The sequence below is a fragment of the Notamacropus eugenii genome, chromosome 3 (genome assembly GCF_028372415.1).
Source record: "Notamacropus eugenii isolate mMacEug1 chromosome 3, mMacEug1.pri_v2, whole genome shotgun sequence".
NCBI classification, from domain to species: Eukaryota; Metazoa; Chordata; class Mammalia; order Diprotodontia; family Macropodidae; genus Notamacropus; species Notamacropus eugenii.
In genome coordinates this window covers 243690535-243706175 of record NC_092874.1, presented here as the reverse complement: position 1 = coordinate 243706175, position 15641 = coordinate 243690535, and the positions used below count along the sequence as shown (strand labels likewise).

General features: G+C 38.8%; 1 protein-coding gene across 3 annotated transcripts in view; it reads left to right on the top strand.

Annotated features, from left to right (window-relative positions):
- The window catches only part of GRIP1 (glutamate receptor interacting protein 1), an 806557-nt gene that overhangs the window by 454303 nt on the left and 336613 nt on the right, over positions 1–15641 (top strand). The gene's annotated exons all lie outside the window — the stretch shown is intronic.

Here is a 15641-nt window from a genome sequence, read left to right as displayed (position 1 = left end):
AGGCCAATTTGACTGAGTCACAGAGAATGGAAGGGGCTACTGATGCTCAACGAGGTGGAAAAGGTAAGCTGGACCCCATTGTGAATGGCTTTTCTAAATAGAGGAGTTGTTGTTTGACCCTGGAGGCTGTAGGAAGACGCTGGCATTTATTGAGAAGGGATGAAACCATGTCAGATTTACACTGAAGGAAAAATCACTTTTGCAGGTATGGAGAGGTTGTGTTAACAGTTGTTGATTGTTAGTTGTTTCAGTCATATCTGACTCTTTATGATCTCACTGGCAATGATGCAGCATAATTTGCCATTTTCTTTTCCAGCTTATTTGATGGATGAGGAAACTGAGGTAAACAGGCTTAAATGATTTGCCCAGAGCCACACAATTAGTAAGTGTCTGAGGCTGGATTTGAACTCAGGAAGATGTCTTTCTGATTCCAAGTCCTGTATTGTAGAGAGTCTAATGTCAGGCAGATCCATTAGGAAGCTTAGCAATAGTTAAAGCCAGTTAACTCTAAACATTTTTTTGGCCACACACACTATTTTTGACAGCTAAGCAGTATGGTGGATAGAGTGAGGGACCTGGACTTAGGAAGACCCTAGTTCAAATCCAGTCTCAGACACTTACTAGCTGTGTGACTCTGGGTAAGTCACTTTAACTTCTATCTGCCTCAATTTCCTCACCTGTAAAATGGAGATAATAGCACTTCCTTCCCATAATTGTTGTGAAGGGAAAATTAGATGTGCTTTGCCAACCTTGAATAATTATAAAAATGCTGGTTATTATTATTATTATTTTAACCCTGTATATTGATAAATTCTGTACATGTTTATATTAATAAATATATGCTTTATGAAAATTTCACAGAAATAGAAATTAAAGAAAAATGAAGATGAAAAACTATTTGATCCTGGAGTTAATAGGTAGACACTGGAGTTTATTGAATTAGGAGAGTAACTTGGTCAGACCTGTGATTTAGGGAAATTATTTTGGCATCTGCATAGAGGATTTGTCAGAGAAGGGAGTAAATATGAGGCAGAGAAACCAATTAGGAGACTTTTGGAGTAAGCCAGGTGAAAGGTGATTAGGGCCTAATTTTACGTGGGGCCTGAGAGAAAACGAGGAGCCGAGGATGGTGTGGGGCTTATAAATTTGGGTGATTGGAAGTATGCTGGTGCCTTGGATAGTAGTAGGGAAGTCTGGGAAAGGGGTGGGTTTGGGGAGAAGGATAATTTAATCATATCTCCAATGAAGCTCAAACAGTCACACCCAAAGTGAAAGGGAGTGGGAGAAACTTACCTCTCAATCACCAGCTCACTGCCCCAGAGTACAACACCTATTCTTCAACAGTCATGTGCAACAGGCAAGAGGCAATCTGGGAGCAGGGGTATGTGTCTGCTGGGTTGAGAACTACGTATAGAATTTTCCCCAGTTTTACCTGTGCAGTCGATGGGAGGGGCTAGAAAGTGACTAGGCTATAATTGCCCTGAAGGGCCAACTCAGAATGAGGAATGTTGGTAGTTTGTACTGTGGAGGGAGGGGTAGAATAGAGCTCTATGGGAGGATAAGAATGGTGGTGTGGTCAAGAAATTAAAGAGTTGTCTAAGGAGGGAGAGAAGGTAGGGGTGTATTGAAGAGAGAGTGAGCTCAAATTGCCTCTGGAGTTGAGTGTTAAATTTCCTCTATGAGCGTTCATATCTTGGAAATTGGCAAATGCTACAAAGCAGGGCTTAATTATTGATTGTCTAGATTTGAGAAGGTATTAATAGTGCAGATTAAATTTAAAAGTGTACATGTTATTATAAATATTCCCACCCTCAGTGTGAGTGAAGGGATCAGATAAAAGAAGGAAGAACATGGCAAGATTTAATCACGATTGGATATATGGGATGATGGAGAGTCTGGGATAACCCTGATGTTATGAGACTGGAAGAATGCTGGGATTTTCAGCAGAAACAGTAAAGTTTAGAAGGAAGAGTTAGGGGATCTGACCTTGAGTTTTCTTTCTTTTTTTAAGTCCGTTTTTATTGGTCTTCTTTTTTTACATCATCATAGTTTCCCCTAGTATCTCCCATTCTGTTTTCCCCAGAGGACCATCTCCTATTACAAAGAGTTTTTTTTTAAAAAGATTAAAAGAATTAAAAAGGGAAAGAAATCTGCATAACCAATGACAGACTGAAAAAAATTAAAAGTGTAGAATGTGCAACACCTGTGCATCTCCCACCTCTGCAAAGGGCTGGGTTGGAAATGTCCTTTCATGTCTCCTCTTTCCAGCGATGCTTGAGCTTTGTAATTTTGAAATATTCCCTTTTGATTTTCTCATGTGTGGTTGTTCTATCCATTTACGTTGTTTTATTCGTTATGTGCGTTGTTCTCTTAGCTCAGCTTCCTTTTAATCTACATCAGTTCATGTAGCTCTTTCTGTATTTGACCTTGACTTTTCAATGGGTATGCTGGGGAACTCTGGCAGATGCTGCCAAATCAGAAAGAACTTGAGCACGGTCTAAACCACAGAGTATGTGTCTGCCCCCAACAAGTAGCCTAGCTGGATTCAGAGACATGACACTAATCTCAGTTTGATCCCAGGTTTTTGATGACTGTTAAACCTCAGTAACTCTTAAAAATCATGAACCAAATAATACATGGGTTTTATTTTCTTATCAGTTAGATGGAATATTCACACCAATAAAAATCATAGACCCTTGAAGTATAATTACATGGAGGTAGATAGTGATATATCTATATTATAGTTCTATTTTGAACACAGATAAACTTTTAGTTTCCCTTTTAAAAAAATGAAATATTAAATGGAAAAAGCCAATATCTCTTATGTTTCCAGCTTGTATCACCCTGTTTTTATGTTTTGGGAAGCAGTATATAACCTGTATTTTTTTTTTAACTCTATTAACAAATCTCCTTAAAGTCGTATGTAAGGTTCTTACAGGAAGGAATTTTTTCACTTTTAGTACAGTAACCTTATTGCCTTGTTAGCTCAGTGACTGGCACATAGTAAGCCCCACCACATAACCCCCACACCCAGACTCATTTCAGTGGTGCCCTATCACCTCCAGGATCAAATACAAAGTCCTCTTTGGCATTCCAAGCCCTTCATAACCTAGCTCCTCCTAACTTTCCAGGCTTCTTACGCCATCTACCACCACATGTACTCTCTGATGCAGTGACAGTGGGCTCCTGGCTGTTTTATAAATAAGACCCTCCCTCTCTGGACTCTGGGAGTTCTACCATACTGAAAGTGCTTTCTTTCATTTCTGCCTCCAGGTTTCCCTGACTTTCTTCAAGTGCCAGCTAAGCTTCTACCTTCTACCAGAAGCCCTCCCCAGTCCCTCTTCATTTTAGTCCTGTACTTCTGTTGATTTTAAACACTTATCCTCTAGCTTGTTTATGCATATTTGTTTGCTATCTCCGCCATTCAGTTGTGAGCTTTTCCAAGGCAGGGACTACCTTTTGCCATTCTTTGTATCTCCAGTGCTTAGCCCCACCTGGCACTTTGTAGGCACTTCATAAATGCTTATTGCCTGAGATGGTCAGGGATTCATAAACACTTGCTTGATTAATTGAATTAGAGCTTGCATTTCTAGGGATTACATGCTGCCAAATGGGGCACTGATAGAACGTTTCTTTTAAATATTCAGGTTTAAAGGATTTAACAAAAGTGGAGCAACACTGTTGCTAACGCAAGAATGTTCAATGTGGGATTTAAAGAAATTCTCTTAATCAGCTGCCCAGCATTTCCCCTGGGAAATGGAAGCTTTGCATTCTCTTTCTGTCAGTCACTTATGGGTGTACCTTGTTAAGTCATCTGTATTCACCAGGTCTTACGATCTTTTTTCTGTTTCCTAGGGATATGTCAAACTAGCTTCAGATAAGTTATTATTTGAATTAACTAATAAGCATTAAATATAAAATGAACATAGCCTTCTAGCTTACACAGGCATCGCATTCCCAAATTTAGTTTGCGCATTGATATTTGGGAAGTTGTAGCAGATCTTCCCATAAAAATAATGAAATAATTGATAGTTTGGCTCCTAGGTGAATCCAGATAGCTCATTTCCCTCACAGTGTAGCTTGGCTGGAGCTCTCAGTCCAGGAATAGATCAGCCAACAAGCATTTATTAAATGCTTGCTGTGTGCAAGGCACTAGGGAAAGAAAGGTGAAAATTAGAAGTGTTTGTTCATAAGCTAACATTCTGTTGGGAAGATAACGTGTGGGTATGTGTGTGAGAGATTGTATGATTGAAAATCATTTATTAAACATTAAACATTTACTGTTTGCCTGGGTGTACAAATAGAAAAATGAGACTACCCCTGAATGCCAGGAACTCACATTCTAATGGGAAGGGTGTTGGGGACAGATAGGAGGTTTCAGTTGTATGAGTCCATCGCACAATTCCAGGGGTCCTCAGGGTGGAGAAGAAAATGATCCATCTTCTTTAGTATTCTCTGCATGAACAAAACCACTGATTCATGCAGCCGAAAACTTTGGTAGTGCAACCTTTTTTTTGAGCCTTCAGTAGCTGTGACTGCTGAGGAAATGGAGGTTTTGACCATGGGCAATCTCATCTCTCCAAGGTCTGTTTTCTGGTATATGCCTGGTTTGGGGTGGAGGTGATCTAGATGAAGGGCCAGTAGCCTGAGGGGGCCTTGCTGTTTCTGGGATTCTTGGTCTTACCTAGACTTTGCTGGAAGACGGTTGGAGGTCTGGAGATGTCAGGTTCCTTCTCTCCAGGGGTTGCTCCCCTGCATGATATTTGGGGAAAGGAACTTGGAAGCAGGACTGGTGGATTGGGGAGTGACATGGCTGTTCCCTGGCTTTCTGCACCAGGATCTGAGGATAGGTGGTGGCAGTAGTTTGAGCCTCTCTGACACATCACCTATCCTCTCAGCTTCAGCTAGCATATTAGTACATACATATGCATGCATCTTTGCATGCATATATATGCACACATGTATATTCATATAAAATATATAAAAATAAACACAAGATAGTAAGTAATAGCGTTTGCTAGTTGGGGGTATCAGGAAAGACTTCATTAAGAACATACCTGAGGTTTTTAAGGAACTGAGAAATTCTATGAGGAAAGGGATGTTTTAGTAATGAATGATTATACTGTCCAGTGACAGAACACCTAAGAGGGGGTAGGATTCGATTTTGCAAGTGGCTAAGTATTTATGGAATATATGGACAGGCAGAGAAAGTTGACATATGTTAAAATGTACATAAATTTCCAACATATCTAAGTAGTTTAATCAGCAGCCAAGAGGATTTTAGGTCTTTAAAATTGCTTGACCTTTCCTACCACTAGACACTGCACAAGACAGTCACAATTCACAAAAAACTTTAATTAAAATTCAGCCATTCTGACTGTGGGTAAGGTGATAGGAAGTAGTGTTTTGTTTTTTTTTCCACCTGTAATCCAAAAATTATAGATTGAGGTACAGAAAGATTAGAGCTGTATTACTATCTGAAAGTTGCCTTTAACCTTATCCTTTGGGCCTAATATTTGGCCATTGAACTTTCTCTTTGATGGGACTGAATCTTAGCATTCTTTTCCTCGGTGGATTCCTCTTCACTGCCACCCAGATTTGGCAGCTAGGTTCTGAAGCAGAAAGAACATGGGTATTGAAATCAGGCAGACTCATCATCATGAGTTCAAGTCTGCTCTCAGACTTACTAGATGTGTGGCCCTGGGCATGTCACTTAACCCTTTTACTTCAGTTTCCTCCTCTGTAAAATGGACTGGAGAAGGAAACAGCAAACAACTAACGACAGTACCAAGAACCGCTCACCCCCCAAAAAAAGTGGTCAGGAAGAGTTGGACACCCCTGAAATGACTAACCAACGGCAAAAATCACCTACATCAGGAGATCTTAACTTTTTTTTTTATCATGGACTCTACTGGCAGTGTGGTGAAGCCTATAGATTCCTTAGAATATAATTTTTTAAATTCACAATTGAATCAAATGCTAAATTTCAGTTCGAGTTTAATGAAAGTAAAGATGTCGTTTCCCCCTTCACCTCTGTTTCCAGATCCCCTGAAATATATCCCATGGCCCTAGGTGAAGAACCCAGATCTAGAAGTTTAGAAATTAATTCTTGAGGACACACAATACATTTCCTGCCAGGCCTAGAGGCCTGAGGGCTACCCGAGTCTTCCCTTACCTCTATCGGAGGTCTTCGGTTGGCCAAACCAGATGCTCGTATGAGAGAAAGGACGTTCCAGAGTCGAACAAGGGTTGAGCTTTATTTCAGGGTCTAGTTACAAGTGCAGGGGAATTCTTCCTTAGGAGGGAGCGAAGAATCTCCCAAGGAGGCAAAGATCTTACAATAAGAGATTGGAAGTAGAAGTATAAGCGGGGAGAGAGGGGGAGGGGAGAGAGGAGAGAGGAAAAGCGGAGCCTTGTGTCCTGTCCGCTCCCCGCCCCTCCGCCCAAGAGAACTTTCAGGCTTTCCTGATCCTACTTAAACTCTCCAGCAGCATAGTTTGCATCTGAATACCGTGCTGTTAGATAACAATAGTGTGCCCAGATCCGGGACAATCTCGAGGGTGGGGAGAGCTCTCTCCCATCACGTTTCTCACGGGAAGAGGCGGAAATACACGAGATAGCTCGGTTCACCTCGATTCCCAGTCGTTTCCTGGGGGGTCTCGTGAGAACTCTAAGATTTAGAAGTTCCCACCTTTACCCGCCCGAGACTGTCCACATGGAATTGAGCTTCCAACCCTAGCAATTTCCCACGACGCTTGGTGTAAAACACTGCCAATTCACCTGCTCTAATGCACCTAATGCACAGTGGTTTTCTATTTCAGTACCACTGAATATCAGTGTGGCTGGGAGGGCCTCTTGGTGTTTTACGTCTCTCAGTCTCGAAAGCAGTGACCTGGATGCAGAGAGATATTAACGTTCCTGATCATCACGACCTGTTGTTCTTCTACCCTGACCAATGTAAAAGTGTGCCACAAAAATTAGTAAGTGGGCTCCAAAGTGAAAAAAGACGTAAAATACTGACATAATAGATCTGGAAGATGTCAATAAAACCCAGAGAAAGAGGCCTTTCACCACCCAGAGCTTATAATGTATAAGTAAACACCTGGAAAATAAAAGGAGAAGCTTCTATTAAGGGATCATACTTATTTTTTTTTCTTTTTTACAGTCAAGGTAAGTTTCTTGCTAGCTTTAGTTTTATAAGATTTTTTTATAAGTTTTATAAGTTTTCAGACACAAGTACTTCCCAAGAAAAGTGTATTTATGATTATCTAGATTAATAGGTCAGAAATCTTCAGCAAAGTGATGCTATATTGCCTTTCTAGCCTCTCAGCCTCCAGAGGTCATGGTGCTTCATTGTTTCTTAAAAAAACGCAGCATGTTCAAAGCAGAAATCGTCTTCCCTCCTAAGAGAGCCTTCTTTTTGATTTCACCAATTCTGCCAAAGGCACCCCCAATTCACATCATTCTGTCATTATCTGAGCATGACCTTTGATGAGTCTCCCTTTTTTCTGACCCTTTCTTTCTTAATCTATAAGGTGGGACTAGATGATGTCTAAGCTAGAACCAAGCTCCAGGTTTCTGATTGCATACTCAGAATTGAAAGTTGAGAACAGGCCATGATTCTTTCTTCTTTATGCTTCTTGTACAAGTTCAGTGGATTTTTCCTTGAAGATATTTATGCATTCATATTTTTCTTTTCATTTATAATGCTATTATATTAGTGCCAGTCTTTATCATCTTGTCTCTGGGTTACAGGGAGAAGCCATAGTCCAAGTAGAAAAACTGGATTTCTGGTCATGGTGGTAGGTGTGAGACTTGATTCTAGTGTCTGTGTGACTTATTTCACTTATTCAACACTTATTCAGTGGCCTTCACATCTGTCATTGCTTTCTTTTTTAAACTTAATTTCATTGTTTTTCAATGACCAAAACTCTATTTTCTCTCCCTCCCACCTCCACCCTTTTCTCCTATTGAAAAAAATACTGAACTTCTCAACCATCAAGGCCCCCGCCATTGTTCCAGTCGTCAAACTCTCTCACTCTCACGTCCAATCAATTGCCAAATGTTATTTCTTTCTAAACCACATGTCTTGACTGTATTCCCTTCTTTCTACTCACACAGTGACTACTTCAGGCTCTCATTAGTTCTCTCCTAGACTATTGGTCTAACTGATCCTGCCTCATTTCTCCCCAGTCTAATCCACCCTCCACAGAGCTGCCAAAGTGATTTGCCCAGAGCACTTGACCATGTTAGCCATTCTCCTCATCCAATGAATTCCAGTGGCTCCCTGTTCCCTGTAGGATTAAATATAAACTCTTCTGTTTAGCACTCAAGGGTCTTCACAGTTTGACCCATTCCTCTCTTTCCAGTCTTAAACATTACTCCCCTCTCCACTTCCTATTTACTGTATAGCCATTTGTTCTCTCTCCACTGACTGGTCGCTATGCATAGAATGTTCTCCCTCCTCAGCTCTGCTTCTTGGAGTCCCTGGCTTTCTTCAAGATTCAGCTTCAATGCTACCTCCCTCAGAAGGTTTTTTCAGTCCCCCAGCTGCTAGTGACAATAGCCTGTTAAGGTTATTTTTTCATCTACTCCTCACGCACCTTGAATGTGCCTATTTATGCATGCATCACTTTTCTTCCTCATTAGAATGTTAAGTTCCTTGTGGACAGGGACTTTAAAAAAAAAAGTCATCCCAATCTTGGCACCTAGCACAAGTGCCTAATAAATGTGGTGTGGTTTTTTTTTCTGATATGGGTATGGGGGGCCCCTATCCGCTGCTTCCCTTATTTGAATCATTTTTAAAAGGTATTGGGGAGTGATGGATGATGTAATTTAGTTTAGAATGGGTGGCTAGCTCCCCCTCTTTTAGAAAAAAATTGCTTATGGTAGTTTCTACTGAGCATAAGGAAACATTTTTTCTTCATTACCCAGTATTGTAAAATGCTAGTTATAGTATTGCTGGTGTGATGGTGAATTGTTATAAGCCTACAGATATTATCCTAATGTGCATGTTTGCTGTTTTCCCCAATTAGTCATGGTGTATTAAAGTGAGCGCAATCTTTTCTCATCTTTTGGCAGCTGTTTCTGCTGAAATGCTCGCATCCACATTAAAAGAATGGCAACTGCATATATTCAGATTTGGAAATTGAGAATATAGGGAAAAACTGAATAAATGACAGAAGGAGAAAGGCAACCCCTATATCAAACTGTAATAGTTTTAAGAGCTTAAGATCTAAGAAATGGTTCTCTAGCCTCGGGCTTTCCTGAGCTTTGCAGAAGAGTCCAGACTGTGTCCAAGTGTCCATCCTACTTTTGGATAATCCTTTGGTCTGTGGAATGTGAATTTGAAAAAAGATTAATGGATACAATAAAAGTCTAGATTTCTTATTTGGATAATAGTCCACAGTTGATATGCCACCTGTTGACAACATGGTATAGCTGCCCACTTAATTGACTCTTAATATAATGGTTCATAAGTGGCTTCTAAAATTGTGAAATGCTTGCAAATCAGCTTGGGAAATGAATTATTTAGAGGGGGCTGAAATCCATAAGTGAGACATGAAAAGACTTCCCAGATTTTAAATACCATCTTTCGAGACTGACAGTCACTTTGACATATGTGTCATTTTCATTTAATGCTACTTCCTGAGGCCTCTCTGGGCATTGGATTGTGTATCAAGCATCTCACTATCTTGAAAACACTCAACTATGGTACTCATCTCTCTATGTTTGCAGTCTCAGAAGTGAAACAATTGAAATCAGCATTACTACAGTGGAAATAGCAGTTATTTCAGGGCTGTTGTTTTGTAATTGGCAATGATTCAGACTTTGAAATTTCCAAAAGTTTCTAGTTCATAACAGCAAATGTTTATGTGGCAGGTTGTAGTTTGCAAGAATCTCTCCTGAAAAGAAGGGATCAAGCATTTATTAAGCCCCTACTGTGTTCAAGGGCTCTATGCTAAGTGCTTTACAAATGCTACCTCACAACAACCTTGGGAGGGGGTAGGTGTTATTATTATCATCTGAATTTTACAGTTGATGAAAGTGAAGCAGACAGGTTAAGTGATTTGCCCAGGGTCACACAGCTACAAAGTGTTGTATCTAAGGCTAGGAGAACCCAGGTTTTTTGATCCCTAAATTCAGAATATTTTCCACTATGTCCTCTTATTAAAGAGCATTATATGCCTCATTCATATGTCTTATCTGGATTGACCCAAAACAAAAACATTCTATACTGTGTAGCTACAAAGACAAGAGTAATTGTTCATAGGTAAATTCTGCTTGTTCTTTTCAGTATTTGCTGACTATTAATTTACCACTAAACTCTATAATTCAATAATGTCTTTGTTCTGTAATATCCAATGTCATTGGTTTCTTCCATCGTCCCTTCTACCGCAACCCCCCCCCCATCCCCACATTCTGCCACAATAATAGAGATCATGTAACTGAAGAGTGTCTGAACTTTGTAAAAGTCTTTGGACTTCTTTTTCCCTCTAGGCTGAATGGGTTCCCTCCAGTGGGTATGTGGTACTCTGCTTTTGTTTTTTTTGGAGGGTAAAGTTTAGCCTAAGAACTTTAGAGAGATAACATTAATGGCATCCACCAGTACTTTTTATGTATAATAGGTTATATTTCCCCATAACTGAGTTGCTTCCTGGTAGGTGTACCCTGAAGTTTTTATACATTTAATACTGTTAGAAAAAAATCAAAAAGAATTGAATGGATCAGGCATCAAGGCAGGAAACATTTGGGAATTCCTTAGAAATATCTACATTATTTGATTTATACTTGGGGAATGTATTGATGCTTTTTCTTTTAATTTCAGTTACATGCATATGGCAAAATTCTAATTTTTTCACCTACAAGAATAACATTTCCCTTCTTGTCTCATCACTAATAAACCTGTGGGAGCCAGTGAAGCCAAGAGAATAAACGTATTCTTTGCAGTATATGTAGTAACTCAAAAAGTCAGAATATTAATTTTTATAAATTATACCAGAATGCAAAAATAATTACATTTGATATGCAGAGGGATTTTCTGCTCAAGGTTGTTCTCAACTTTATTATCAAGCTTGCTTTCTGATACTACACGGGCTCTTCTGTTTAGCATGTGGTTGGCAAGCAATATTATTTTATTTCCTCTGAGGTGAAGAAAATAATATAGATGATCTGTCATTTCTTCAAGGAAAGTCATACTTTTTGTTTCAGATAGGAATTGGCGAAGGAAAAAAGTACCATTTCTAAACAATAGTAAGTTGAATATGTCTAATAGGGAAGCAGAAGACTGAGAATTTTTTTTTCCTTTTTATTTTTAAAACTTCTTTAAGCATTCACTTAAAAAATTAAATTCCAATTCTCTCCCTCCCTCTAACTCTCCACCCATTGAGCAGGCAAGCTATATGATGTCTGTTACATGTGTAAAATTATAGAAAATATATTTCCATTATCAGCCATGTAGCACTCTCTGGAAGTAAGTCCTTGAATCATGTCTTAGATCATTGCCTTAATCAGAGTAGCTGTCTTTCATAGTTAAAATGATGCCATTGTTGTTATTACTTTGTGTGATGTTTTCCTGGTTCTGCTCATTTCACTTTGCATCAGTTTGTATAACCCTTCCCACATTTTTCTGAAACCATCCTGCTCATCATATCTATAGCATTCCATCACAGTCACATACCACAACTTATTCATTTCCCAGTTGATGGACATCCCTTCAATGACTGCCACCACAAAAAAAAGAAAGAGCTGTCATAAAGGTTTTTGTACACAGATCTCTTTGGGATATAGACCTAGTCGTGGTTTTGCCTGGGTCAAAGGGTATGCACAGTTTTATAGAGCTATGGGCATAGTTCAAATTGTCACCAGAATGGTTGGATCAATTAAAACTCCACCAGTAGTGCATTAGTATCCCTATTTTTCCACATCCTCTCCAGCACTTATCATTTTCCTTTTCTGTCATATTAGTCAATCTGGTGGTTATGAGGAGTGGTCCCTCAGAGTTGTTTTAATTTGCATTTTTCTAATCAGTAGTGATTTAGAGCTTGTTTAAAATATATGTATACTGATAATTTTAATTTGTTCTTCTGAAAACTCTCTATTGATATTCTTTGACCATTTATCAATTGGGGAATGGCTATTTTCTTTTATAAATTTGCCTCAGTTGCATATATATTTAAAAAATGAGACCTTTATCAGAGAAATTTGGTGTAAGCAGTTTCTTGCTTTCCTCTTAATTTTAGCTAGGTTGGTTTTCAAATCTTTTAATTTTATTTAAACAAAATTATTCTACCTCCCATGATCCTTTCTGTCTCTTGTTTGGTCATAAGTTCTTCCCTTATCCATAGAGCTGACAAATGAATTTTCCCATGCTTCCCTAATTTACTTATGATATCACTTATCATGCTTGTCATTTTCCCATTTTGACCGTATTTTGGCATAGAGTGGGGCTATGCCTAGTTTCTGCTAAACTGCTTTCCGGCTTTCCTAGCAATTTTTGTCAGATGATGAATTCTTACCCGAAAGCCTGGATCTTTGGGTTTATCAAACACTGGATCACTATGATAATTGACTACTACGTATTGTATATCTAATCCATCTCCCTGATCCACCATTTTATTTCTTAGCCAGTACCAAGTTGTGGTGATAACTGCTTTGTAATGTAGTTTGAAATCTGATGTTACAAGTCTGCCTTCCTTCACATTTTTCACTGATTTCCTTGATATTCATGATCTTTTGCTCTTCCAGATTAATTTTGTTGCCAATTTTTCTAGCTCTATAATTCTTTGGTATTATTAGTGTGACAGTGAATATTAATTTGATCATAATTGTCATGTTTATTATATTGGCTTGTCCTTCCCACAAGCAGTTAATATTTCTCCAATTGTTTCATTACCTTTGTGTGAAAAGCACTTTGGAATTGTATTCATATAGTTTATGAATTTGTCTTAGCAAGTAGATTCCCAAGTATTTCATGTTGTCTGCGGTTTTGTAAATGGATTTTCTCTTTCTATCTCTTCCTGCTAGATTATGTTGGTAATAAATAGAAATGCTGATGATTTTTATGGATTTGTTTTATATATCCTGCAACTTTGCTAATGCTTTTAATGATTTCAACTGATTTTTTAGCTGATTCTCTAGGGTTCTTTTAAATAGACTATCATATTCTCTCCAAAGAGTGATAATTTCATTTCCTTATTGGAATTAGAATAAATTCCTTCACTATTGTTTTCTTCTCTGATTCCTATAGCTAGCATTTCTAATGCAATATTGTATAATAGTGATGATAATGGACATTCTTGAAAAGGCTGAGATTTCTAGAATATATTTTCTGTGTAATATTCTATATTCCTCAAGCTAGATTTCAACCAAGCATTGGACAAACTTTCTTATGCTACCATTCTAGACAAGATGGAGATATATATGCTAAATGATAGGAGAGCTAAGCCTAAACAGAGAGGATTGCACAGTCAGATACTAAGAGTACCTGATTCATAGATAAATGTTAACTTAGAAGAAGGTGTCTAGTAGGGTACTGGATAGTCTTTGGCATTTATATTATTAGTCTTAGAAGAAGTGGTAGAATACTTTTCAAATTTGAAGATCATGGGAAGGTGGGGATTTTAGGGGAACACGTTGGATTCAAAAAGGTATCAGAATTATGAGCCAAATATTATAAGATGGACTTTTAATGTGGTAAATTTAACCTTCTACACTTGGGTTAAAGAATCAACTTCAAGTGTAGCAATAATAATAAAAACTTATATTTGTATAATGATTTAAAATTTGCACAACACTTTACATATATTATCCCGTTAGGTCATTGCCCCAACCTTGTGGAGTAGGTGCTATTATTGTCATCACTCTCGTTTACAAATAAGGACACCGAGGCTGAGAGAGGATTAAGTTCCTTTTCCAGGGTCACACAGCTTTTAAGTATCTGAGCCTACATTTGAATTCAAGTCTTCCCAGCACAATGGCTAGCACTCTTACCTAACTGCACAACAAGGGTAGAGTTACTAGTCAAGTGTCTATGGACAAAGACCTAGGTTAGGAGATTTCAAGGGACATTGAGTCAATAGTGTGCCGTGGCAGCTAAAAATGATTGTTATCCCAGGGATCATCAAGGGAGGCGTGCTGTCCTCAGTATTCTGATAACTCTTCGCAGGTCAAGCCCCCTCTGTAGTGTTCTGGGCACCATGTTTTAGGATCCCCATTAATAATCAAATCCCCAGGAATGTAACAAAGACAAGGAGGGGGACTGGAGATCGTGGCATATGAAGTCAGTAGAAGGAATTTTGACTATGTAGCCTGGAAAAAAGACTTCCTGGGGCATGAGAGTCCAGTTTACCTTTGTCCCATACAAAATGGATTAGATTTGTTCTGCTTGTTACCTGAGGGCATAATTAGGAATAATGGGAGGTAGGTACAGAGGGAAATTTAAAGCTAGATGTTAATTCCATGTTTCCTAAAGCTACGAAACACTTCAAGACCACAAGAGTTTTCCAAGAGTAGATTGAGCTCCTTTGGGAAGGTGGAAGTTTTCCCCCACTGGAGCTTGTCAAGCAGAAATGGGATAGCCCCTCTTTGGGGATGTTGTAGAAGGATAGACTGGTTTCACTAGATGGCCTCTGGGTGCCCTTCCACCTGTAAAACTGAGATTCTGCTAAATATTGATTAGGGACTTTTGAGAGGCCCTGGGAGACAAATGATCTCCACCTTCAGGAAGGTTACAACCTATTAAACACAGGGAAAAAACAATCAACAACATGCATTGACAGTTGTATAAGGCCTCATCTGACCTCTTCCTCTTTGCCTCACCCCCTCCATTTCAGCTTTTACAAGGTGAAATCCTTGTCTTGAATTTTATAGTGTCACCGTTGGCTCTCCTTCGTAGAAATCATTGATAAAATTAGAGGAGGTAAACTCAGAAAAGCTTTTTTTAAATTGGTTAATGCTGAATATAAAAAGTAAGTTTTTGATTGAGTGGTACAGTCACCAAATAATCATTAAATGTCCTCACTAGTCTGTTCTTTACAATTAGAAACTTCTCTCTGTAAGTTCTTCATGCATCTCAAATTCTATTTCCAATTTATCCAATCTATAGACTTGTTTGTTGTTGTCTACATGCTGTCTCTGCCGTTAGACTGGAAGCTCCTTGTGGGCAGGGGCTGTGGTTTTTTTTTCTTTCAGTTTTCCTTCCTGTCTCCAGCACTTAGCTCATAGTAGGCACTTAATAAATGCTCATTGACTGACATATTCAAAGTGGAACTTCATATTTTCTCTCTCCAAACTTGTTTCTCCTCATCCTTCTCTTTCATCATTGATAGTAATACCACCCTCCCAGCAAAACCTCAGTCTTATTTTTCCTTCTCCCTTGCCATCTACCAATGAATGAATAAAGGAATGACTGCAAAAATATCTATTAAGCACTTACTACATGCAGAGCATTGGGCCAAGTATTGAGGATACCAATGGAAGAATTAAGGAGCTCCCATTCTAATTAATGGGGGAGGCCATCCACATAGAGGAGTTTTCATTTGTTTTCAGTCAGATGATCCTTTAATGTATCATTGCAAAGCAAAATTTTCTCTAATGTTATTTCCACTGATGAATGTTGAACTATTCAACGCTGCTGAAGA